The 11,168-nt window shown below is 37.3% G+C and overlaps 1 pseudogene; it reads left to right on the plus strand.

Annotated features, from left to right (window-relative positions):
* The first annotated feature begins 1,362 nt into the window (after positions 1 to 1,362).
* LOC118025916 lies at positions 1,363 to 10,825 on the plus strand (annotated as a pseudogene).
* The last annotated feature ends 343 nt before the right edge of the window (positions 10,826 to 11,168 follow it).

Here is an 11,168-nt window from a genome sequence, read left to right on the forward strand (position 1 = left end):
TTATGCCAAAGTAAATTCTTGCATGGTAGAATGTGGTTGGTGAGGGATTATATTACATACAGAACACTTCCAATATTTCTTTCAGACAGCCCTCATTTTATTATTTTAAATTAGGGGTAATTATTTTGTTTTTATGCATCTGCAAGACTATTCACATAAATACACTTGTGAATTGGAAAAAAATCTTCTATCAGGTTATATGTCCTAATTTATAGTTGAAAATAAGGTCATCTTAACAACTTTTTTGCAGGTAAATAATGTTCTACATAAATTATTTTTTTTTCCAACAGACACACACAAACACACACACTCAAATTGGCATTTAGTAGGCATGGTATCCACAAGAAAGCAAAGTGGATTTACAAGGATCTTATATATTTAGCTCTTAATATGTGCTCAAACTATGTCATTTGTTATGACTGAAGTATATTTCTTTGAAAACCATAGCTTAATTCTTTGAGAAGAAATACTTCTAAAATATATGGCATAGTTATATGTCTTCTTAAATAAATGTTACTGAACATAATTTAACTTTCAGGTTAATCAGGCTTATCAAATTGAATACCAGTGATTGTACTACCCTATGCATGATACTGTATTACTTTCAGAGTCAGTTCTTATATATGAGCTTCTTTGGCTCAATGATAATGTTGTGGTTTCTGAGTCTCTCTCTCTTTTGTTTCTCAGTCTCTCTTTCTCCCTTCCTCTCTCCCTCCCTTTCTTCCAGGGCTTAGTTCTAACAATACTACCTCCACACACACTTCTGATTTATTACTTCTAAATTTTATAGCCTAATAAATCAGTTTTTTTCAAAACTGTACAAAATAAAAGTAAACAGCTCTAAGGAACTGAAGATGGGCCCTCTGGCAGAAGCAATGCACAGTTTTGCAAGAACTTTATTACATGTAATTGGGCTTCATAGATCTTTTTGGGATGCCTGGGTGGCTCAGTTGGGATGCCCCTGGTGGCCCAGGGTCCTGGGATTGAGTCCTGCATCGGGCTCCTTGCTCAGGAGGGAGCCTGCTTTGGCCTCTGCCTGCCACTCCCCCTGCTTGTGCTCTCTCTCTCTCTGACAAATAAATAAAAAATCTTTTAAAAAAGGAAGATCTTTTTGTGTTTTCATGATTTTTATCTATATTTCAGACCCTTAGAGCTGCCAAAAATAATTCTTTACATAACAGATATATTCCTGGATTTAAAAATATCCTGTGTAAGTAGATTACATGCCAATGCAGCCATATATATTCCTCTTATTCACAGTGAAAGAATAAGCTTATAAATTATCTCACCCAAACTTTGGAGATTGGATTAATATAATTGAACTCAAATGTTAAATCTTTATAAAAAGAGATACGACTAGTCATGTGTGGACAAAGCAAGAAGTTGACTGTGAAGGCTAAAGAGTTTGGGAAGATCCAAAAGTCTAACCCAGGTGAACTAGGTACAATCTCATAAAGGTGGGACTAAAAGTGGGATTCAGTAAGTGAACCCTAATATTCTATATCTTGTTGTTTACAGTAGTAATTCTTAATCTTTTTCCTCCTTAGGATTTCTAAAGGATTTGCCATTATGAGTAACAATGGTTTTGCTAGATATTCTATTGGGGAAAAAAAAGAATCTTTCACATATTGGAATACTTGTTTGTGGCAAATTACCTATAAGGGAGGAAAAATAATTTTTCCTTTATCTCTAGGTTCTTGCTTGAGACCCCTAGAATAGAAAAACTAACAGGAGAAAAGCAAACAGAAGATTAATACCATGTATACTTCCTATACAAATGGGAAAAACCCAGGAAAACTAAGTAACACCCCAAATGGCCCAAGCCACCACCTTAAATACCATCTCCAGATAAAGACAAAAGATGTTGAGGATTGGGGGATCCATTTATGGGAGGGTATCACAAAAAACACTGTAGACAAGCATGTGGTTGTTAGGTAGATTTAAGTGGCTGACTTCTCCATTCATAAGTTTCTAGAGATTTAATCACCTAAATAGTCTAGTACAAAGAGGGAGACACCCTTACAAGTGGAGTAACCCTTGTGAATGTAGATTTCTCAAACAAAGGGCAACTTCTATGCTGTTTCCAGAGGTTCTCCTGTGTCTGCAACCTCTCAAAAATAATCAACCCCAAATAATACTTATGCCCAAAAAGCATATTTTGGGATGGCATATTTGTTCCCTTTACACCCAAATCAAACTGGTTTAAATAATGATGCCTATGTACCTGAAAATTCCAGTGTAGCTTCAGTTAAGTTTTGATCTTGCAGTGGTATCAAACCCCAAAGGACCCTATTTCTTTTGGCAGCTCTGCTGTCTCCTTTGGCATAGTTTGCCATCATAAGACTTGCTTTCCATATAGTCCCATAATGGCTGTTAACAGCACCCAGACATACATGCTTCTTTTGTCATATTCAGCAGAAAATAACAGTGAGTATCTTTGCCCCAGTATTCCCAGAAAAACTCCTGAGATTCATTCTAATTATATTGGCTTCACTTACATTCCCACTGTTGAACCAATCTCTGTCGCTAGAGAGAAAGAATGAGCTTGTTGTCTTCATGTTTAGCTTTTTTTTCTAAATGTATCAAACCCAAATGCCTGTATAGGCCAGGAAAGGGATATAAATGAAAAAAAAAGAGCCTGATAAAGATTTTAGTATATTGAAGAGTCCATGTCCCATACAAAGGGCTCAGGCCCTACTAAGATTCAGGCAATTAATGCCATGTTAGGAGGAAGCAGTGTTGGTATGTATTCTGGTTTGTCTAGATTTTTATGTAAAGTTCAATAACTTGTTCACATTGATATCTAATTCCAAACTTTATATATACTATACCACAGGCCCATAAAAAGCATATGTGGACCGAATCAAGATTCAGGATTTAAATTTCTGCCCTAAAGAACAAAATGCAAAGACTGATGGTGCAAGGATTCTGGTCCAACGGATGAGTGTCCTTCTCATTGTTCATTAATCAATTGGCATTTTTTTGTTTTCTATTTTAGTCTTTGTGAGCTTGCTTAATGTCAGTCCTTCCCTGAGGGACAGATCCTATCTTAATGCACTCACTAAATTAAATTTCTAAACCTACAAGGGTAAGAATTAAATCCAGGAAGTAACAAAATCACTAAAGTCATTGCTATCTTTCCAGGATCATGAAAGCCAACTGAGTAGCTCTCCCAGGATCACTGAGTTACTTATACCTTTTCATTTGGTTTATTGGTTTATAATGTCTGTCCTTAAAAAACAACAACAAAACAACAACAACAAAAAATCTTTACTATGAAAGATTCCCAACAAATCTACTTTTCACAATGTATTTTTTTTTTGATATACAGATCTTCCTCAACTTATGATGTGGTTATGTCCTAATAAATCCATCTTAAATTGAAAATATTGTAAGTAGAAAATGCATTTAATACACCTAACTTACTGAACATCATAGTTTAGCCTAGCCTACCTTAAACATGCTCAGAACACTTACATAGCCTACAGTTGGACAAAATCATCTAACACAAAGCCTATTTTATAAATAAAATGTTGACTATCCCATATAATTTATTGAATACTGTACTGAATGTGAAAAACAGAATGGTTGTATGGGTACAGAATGGTTGTAAGTGTATTGGTTATATACCCTTATGATCATGTGGCTGATTGGGAACTGTGGCTCACTGCCACTGTCCAGCATCAGAAGAGAGTATTGTACTATATACCACTAGCCTGGGAAAAGATCCAAAATTCAAAACTCAAAATACAGTTTCTATTGAATGTGTATGGCTTTTGCACCATTGTAAAGTGGAAAATTTATAATTCAAACCATTGTAAGTTGGGGATTGTCTGTAGTATGTGTAGGGGAGGAAAAATAATTTTCACTCTACATTTCTAGGTTCTTGGCTGAGACTTCCTCCCCCCATGTAATATAAAGATTAAAAGGAGAAACAGAAACAATATAAATTATGTATGCACATAAGTATGTATGGGAGATCCACTAAGCTATAAGACTCACAAGGCAGCCAGGCAATTGAAGCTTATATACCATCCTATGGAAAGGAAAGAGATAGGGGTCTGGAGCTTCAAAGGGAGAAAGCAATTGATAGGAATGTGAGAAAAGAATGCGTATGGTAAACAAAGTTTGCCCTGCTATGCAAATAAGTCTCTCAGGTGAAAAGTGATTTCTAATAATCTCTGTCTTTCTCCCACAGTTCCCTTTTCTAATGTAAATATCCCTTACAAAAGGGACTCTGTTTTCAGAGCTTCTCTTGTGTCTTCAGTTTCTCAAAATAATCAGCACAAAATAATCCTTATGCCAAAGAGGCATATTTTGGGTTAGCATATTCTACTACCCTTCATATAATTTGATTCACAACACTTATTTACTCCCAACTTCTGAAAAATATACGAATTACATAAAATAAGGTATTCCTCTATATTTAATTCATTTTTCTGTGTAAAATGTGGAAATGTGTTACTTGGAAATATTTTGGTTACAAGTATCAGAAGCCAAATACAAACTAACCTAAGCAAAAAGAGAGAGAGAAAGAGAGATAATGTATTAGTTATGTACCTGTGAAGTCAAAGAAGGATTTCAATTAGCTCCAGGCACAACTAGATCTAGTTCTGACTCTCTTTCTATGCATCACTTCTGCTTGCTTTCATGCTCATACAGTTCCCCTCCATAGGCATGGCAGGATGACCATCAGCCACCCCATATTTGCATGCAGATTTCAACAGAAGCACCTTGGCTAGCCTGATTTGAATCATATGCTCATCCCTGGACCAGTCATTGGGACCAGAGATTGGACAGACTTGGGACATAAGAAAACTCCTATGTCACAAGACCACCCCTATGCCCAGGGCAAGATTAAAGTCATGGACTGTCTCCCCATAGGAAAGAAGGATTCTACTCCTAAGTGAAGGAGGCAAAAAGTGCAGGACAGACAAAAGCAACAGCGATTCACTATAGCAATTCATATTCTAAGAAATTAATCCTTTATCCACTTCTTATAGAAACACTATTTGCCTGACAAGGAGGACATTCAAATATGTTCTATATTAAACCCAAATTAAAACTCAATGAAAAGGAATCTTCTATGGGATTGTGAAATTCCTTGGAAAGTATAGTGCTATTTTATTATATAAAACATATAGATGGAAAAGACCCAGCAATGATTCAGGTCATCCATTAAGTGGTATTATTTTAAGCCCTTACTCTGCGTTTCTGCTTCTCAGTCAGTCTAGCTTGAGTCTTAAGTTATGCCACTTATGACACATTTTTTAACTTAATAATTCTTTCAGTCAGGAAATTTTGGGCTGATTAAACAGTATTCTAAAATCATGAAAATCCATAGTAAAGTGAATTATCAGGAAACCATAAAAGGACCAGGAGGGAAAGTACAGGTGGTATATGTGGATCCTTATTTAAATCTGAATAAAATGTTGAGCATCTAAAGTTACAAACTGCTATCCTGCAATGACAGATCTTTAGTAGGTTCTGTAAATCACTCACAGGTTAATGTTTCTGAATTGTCAGGGGGCCCGAAGAGGGTACTACTGTGCCAGTATCCTGGTATTCTCAGGTGTCATTGATCAGTGTGGGATTTGGAGGCAGCAGTTTAGAATCACTAATGTGGTGAAGGGGAGCAAAATTTGCTACCTCAAAATGCCTCTTTGGCATGAGTATTATTTTGGGCTGATTATTTTTGAGAGAGTGCAGACACAGGAGAATCTCTGAAAACAGAGTAGAAGTTGCCTTTTTGTTAGGGAAATTTACATTTATAAGGGAAATCTCCATTTGTAAGAGTGTCTCCCTCATTCTACCAGGAAGAGAAAGATGACTATAAATCACAAAAGAATTTTATTGGTGTAAAAGGCACCGACTTAATTCTGCATAACAACCTTACCCTTGTCTATTGTGCTTTTCTTGGTAACCTCTCATAATTGGCCTCCCCTTATCCCCACATTTTTTTTTTTGTCTTTAGCTGAAGATGGTATTTAAGGTGGTGGCCTGGGCCATCTGGGTGAATTAGTCAGTTTTCCTGGGTCTCTTCCATTTTTATAGGAGGTATACATGTTATTAGATATGTTTTTCTTTTGTTAATTTGTCTTTTATTATGAGGGGGATGCTCTGCCAAGAACTTAAAAGGGGAGAGGGAAAATTATTTTTCCTCCTCTACAGAGTGACTAATGTGGTAAGCTGAAGTTTACTGATGGTGTTCCTCTTCCCTTGAAGAGCTCAGCACTCAGGTTCCCCAGTGTCTAAAATTCTAACTTTATAATTCTTGCATTTGATTCAAACATTTTTCTTTCTGCACAGTGCTCTTTTTTTAAAAGATTATTTATTTATTTATTTGACAGAGAGAGAGAGAGAGAGAGAGTGCACAAGCAGGGGGAGTGGGAGAGAGAGAAGCAGATTCCCCACTGAGCAGGGAGCCCGAGGTGGGGCTCAATTCCAGGACCCTGGGATCATGACCTAAGCCAAAGGCAGACGCATAACCGACTGAGCCCCCCAGGTGCCCCAGTACAATGCTTTTTTAAAGTGATCACCATCCTTGCTCTCAGATCTAACATATTAAGATATTCCATATATGATGCTGCTTATTTGATCCCTTTCTCCTCTTACCGGAAGGACCTACTTATATATTCTGAGATATCTGAAAATCTGGACCTGGGGGTGGAACAAAAAGATTGCTGAAGAAAAGTTTTACTGTTGAAGCTTTTTTTTTTTTTTTTCTTTAGTGCCCATGGTTCTTGGTTACACCACTGTGAAGAATGAAGAGGTAGACCAGACGAAGAGTGGTGGGCAGCAAAACAAAGTTTATTGAGCGAAAGTAAAGCTAAGTTTATTGAGCAATAGTACAAAGCTCCTGAAGAGGAAGGGGACCCGAGGGGGTTGCCACTGGAATTTCTAAGTCTAGGAGTTTTATGGGCTTGTTGGTGGGCTGTTTTAATCTGATTAACCCTCCATGCACCTGTCACCCAATCAGATTTTTATCCACACGTTCATCTACCTATCAGGTAGTTGTTCATGTGGTAAAGGGTGGAGGGCTCCTTCCATAGTGGTATAAAATCCTTTTAAGGGTGGTTTCCTCTTAGGATGGGGCCCCTTGTCCCTACCTGCCTTTCTTCTGACTATTCTTCATTATTACTACTGTCAGTTTTGCCAGAGTGTGACCCTGTTGCCAATCACTTTCTCAGCTCCTCAAAATGGAGGTCTTCTCAGCTCCAGTGCAGATTCTTCTATAATGCTCCTAAGGTATTAAGGCTACTAGATCTATGGGCTTTCCCTTGGGGGAGTGGGAATCTAGCTCTAATTTTGGAAAGGACACACAACAGGCACACTGGCCTGGGTAACTCCCAAGAGCTGGAAGGGAGGAAAAATAATTTTTCCTCTACCCTTCTAGGTTCTTGGCTGAGACCCATCTGTAATAAACACAGATTAATAAGAGAAAAACAACAGATGTTTGATAAAATGTATACCTCCTGTATACATAGGGAGAGACCCAGGAACAGCAAGTCAAATCCCCCAAAGTGGTCCAAGCTACCACTTTAAATATGATCTTTATCTAAAGACAAGAAAAAAATCTCAGGGTGGGTGGAGAGGCAGTTATGTGAGGTTACCAGGAAAAGTGCAGTAAACAAGGGTAAGTAAGGTTTGTTATGCAGATTTAAATTGTGCCTTTTCCTTTGGTAAAATTCTCTGGTGATTTATGGTCATCCTTATCTTCCAGGTAGAGAGAGGCAGACACTTACAAATGGAGATTTCCCTTATAAATGTAAATTTTCCTAACAAAAGGGCAACTTCTATTCTGTCTTCAGAGATTCTCCTGTGTCTGTAGCCTCAAAAACAATCAGCTCAAAATAATCCTTATGTTAAAGAGGCACATTTTCAAGTGGCATATTCTGTTTCCCTTCAGAAGAGTGTGTGTGAACAAAGACATAAACATTAGAGTGATGCTCAGGCCTCTTTTGGGGAGGGGAAGATCAGAGAATATCCCTTAGGGCAAAAGGTGCATAGGATATGCAGAGCAGAAATGCTTAGGTTGACTTATATGAAATGAGAATTTGGTCAATTATATTCTCTTAATGTCTAATTATCCCTCCTTGTTCTTATTTAACAAATTCCTTCTCCTTTTTGAATCATAGTATATGATTCAAACATTTATAAACTGTTCTCACACCCCTGCTTGGTGATCACTTAGGCCACATTTTAAATCCCTTTCACCTTTTCTTGTAAATCAGTCCCTTTCCTTGAATCTTTCTGTTCTTCTATTACTGGATGCCTTTTCTTTTCTTTTCTTTTCTTTTCTTTTTTCTTTCTTTTCTTTTCTCTTTCTTTCTTTCTTTCTTTCTTTCTTTCTTTCTTTCTTTCTTTCTTTCTTTCTTTCCTCTTTCCTTTTTCTTTTTTACCTTATTCTGGTATTAAAATGGCTTGGATGGCTGGTGCTTGGATGGCTCAGTTGGTTGGGTAGCTGGCTCTTGGTTTCAGCTTGGGTCATGATCTCAGGGTCATGAGATTGAGCCCTGAGTCAGGCTCTGCATTCAGCGTGGAGTCTGCTTGGAATTCTCTTTCCCTCTCCTTCTCCCTCACCCACTCCCCCTGTTTGCACTCTCTCTCTCTTCTCTCTTATAAATAAATAAATAAATAAATAAATATCTTTTAAAAAATGCTCCAATTAACTGCAGTGTTTACCTCTCAGGCTGCAGCTTCACTCTTTGGGTCTGGGGCAGATTAGCTACTTCAGCTAAATTCTTTTTTCACTTTTTCTTTCTGCTTTTCTATATCTACACAACTGTTATAAAGATGGGTTCCACCTTCTTCAAAAATTGCTATAATACAGTCGTGGTCATCAAATATTAGTGTGTAGCCACGAACCTAGAAGTGTAGAAAGAAAATGATTTTTCCTCCCCTACACAATTAAGAAATTGAATGTCAAATTATTTCTTGATGATATTTATAAATTGCCAAAATGTTATCTGACCTGTACCATCAATTTTAATAAACCCAATCTATTCATGGCTTGTGAGTCTACAGTTCGGATATTTGAGTTTCTACTTTTGCATGAGGACTTGTTTCTTTACTCTTTCCTTTGGCTATTGTTGAGCCACTCTTATTTGCATATAACACAGTGCTAAACAATATAGTGTCAAGAAAAAAATAGAAGACCTGTCTTCTAGGAATTTAAAAGCTAGTTGGAGAGTCAAAAGGAAAACACATAACAAAAGCTGGCACTTATTGAGCACTTACTATACCGAGCTTAAAAGCTTTTCATTCATTTACTCATTCACTTATTAGTACGTAGGTACTAATGACTTACATTTATTAAGCTTTTATCAAGTGTTTTATACATATTCTGTAATTTTCACAATGACCCTGTGAGGTCCTGACAATCAATGAGTCCTACTTTATTAAAGGGGGGGAACTGAGCTATGGAGAAGTTAGGCAATTTGCTCAAGGTCACACAGCTAGTAAGTGGTAGAGCAGAGGATTTGAAACCAAGTATTTTGGCTCCAAAGCTTGGACTCTTGCTGCCTTGCTATTATCCCAGTTTTACAAATGAGGATGCTGAGACTTAGAAAGAAATATGTGACCTACCCAAGACTATGTGGCTAGTAAGTGATGGAACTGGGATTTAGTTTGACTCTATGGCTCATGGTCTTAACCTTTAAGCTACACTGCCTCATAAAGCAATTAAGTTAACAATTTAAACAAACAATGAAGCAATGTCACATGGCAAAGTGTGATGATGACAAATTTAGCAGAAGAATTTCCAGATTTTGTCTTCCTTTTGAAGAAGAAAGTTTTTGTTGTTTGCATTGGTCCCATTTTCCTTGTTGGATTTGCTTTCATACTTTAACATTTCTTTTTTCAACAATAAGGGCATCTAGTTAAAAACCCAGACCCTTCAATGCTCTGGGCTAGTTGTTTTACTACCCTGATGATATGGACATGCTTGATTTTCCTGTGTTCCATTTGCCATTTTATTGACACAGTTATTGATAAAAGAAAACTCCCTGCCCAGATGCATTCTTTGGCTTTAAGTAGGCTTCATGGGTGAACATTACCTTTGAACAATTAAGCATTTCGGTAGCAAAACCCTTTCCAGACCAGCAGTGATCACAGTCTATTGATGCTAACATCTCCAATGCTTCTGAATTAATCTTTTCTCTAGCTTAAGGATAACAGCTTTTTGTTTTTATTTTTGCATGAGAGATTCCACATTCAGCTGATATTGTAACTTTCTTTGGTTAATCAATTTTGCCACTCCCCTCCAACAAAAAATAAATAAACAAATCCACCTCAAACACAGCCCAAAAAGAAGTTAAGCCATGAAAGATGAAGAGAATTTTGACCTGCAGAAATGGTGGGTGTGGTGGTCGTGGTGGAGTGTGTAGATGTACATGTGACAGAGCAAAGTACAAATAAGAAGTAAAAAAAGCTCTTTTCCTCAGAACAGGTGGTGGTGGCTTGTGTAGCCATTGACAAAGTTAGATCTTTCTGGCAAGAAAAAAGAGCAGCTGAAACAGCTGGATGCCCTGAAGTTGGAGTTGTTCCAGCTTCATGTCACCAAAGTGGCAAGCATTATGGCATCCAAGCTCTCCAAAGATCTGAGTTGTTTAAAAATCCATTGCCTGCATTCTCACCATTATTAACCATACTCAGAAGGATGAACCTCAGAAAATTCTACAAGGGCAAGAAGTACAACTTCTGGATCTTCAGACCAAGAAAACACATGGCATGCACTTAGCAAGCGTGGGAGAAGCTGAAGATCAAGAAGCAGCAGCAGAAGTAACAGCTGTACCCACTGCAGAACTTTGTGGTCAAGACCTAAGCATCATAGCATCAATAAACACAAACAAACTGGGAAAAAAAGAAGTAAAAAATAAGTGAAATGGCACAGGAAGCAAGAAAAGAAAAAATTATTGTTGTTTTGTTTACTACAGTTCTTCAGTATCTATATTCTGTCCAATCTGGAGATTTCCCTTGTAGAGAGGTTCTGTGTTTCTCCATTCATCAGTGCTATGGGAATCAAAGGATTCCATGAATGGTATTCTAATTGAACATCAAGCCAAAACAGTGCTTGCTTTCCAACCCTGAAAAGAATGTTTTAGATCCCTGTTTTACTTGGAAATAGAGTGCATATTTTCCACTTATGTAATAAGTTATGTAAATCT

Source organism: Mirounga leonina, unplaced genomic scaffold, assembly GCF_011800145.1.
Source record: "Mirounga leonina isolate KUSES-001 unplaced genomic scaffold, KU_Mleo_1.0 Mir_204, whole genome shotgun sequence".
In the NCBI taxonomy this organism is placed as follows: Eukaryota; Metazoa; Chordata; class Mammalia; order Carnivora; family Phocidae; genus Mirounga; species Mirounga leonina.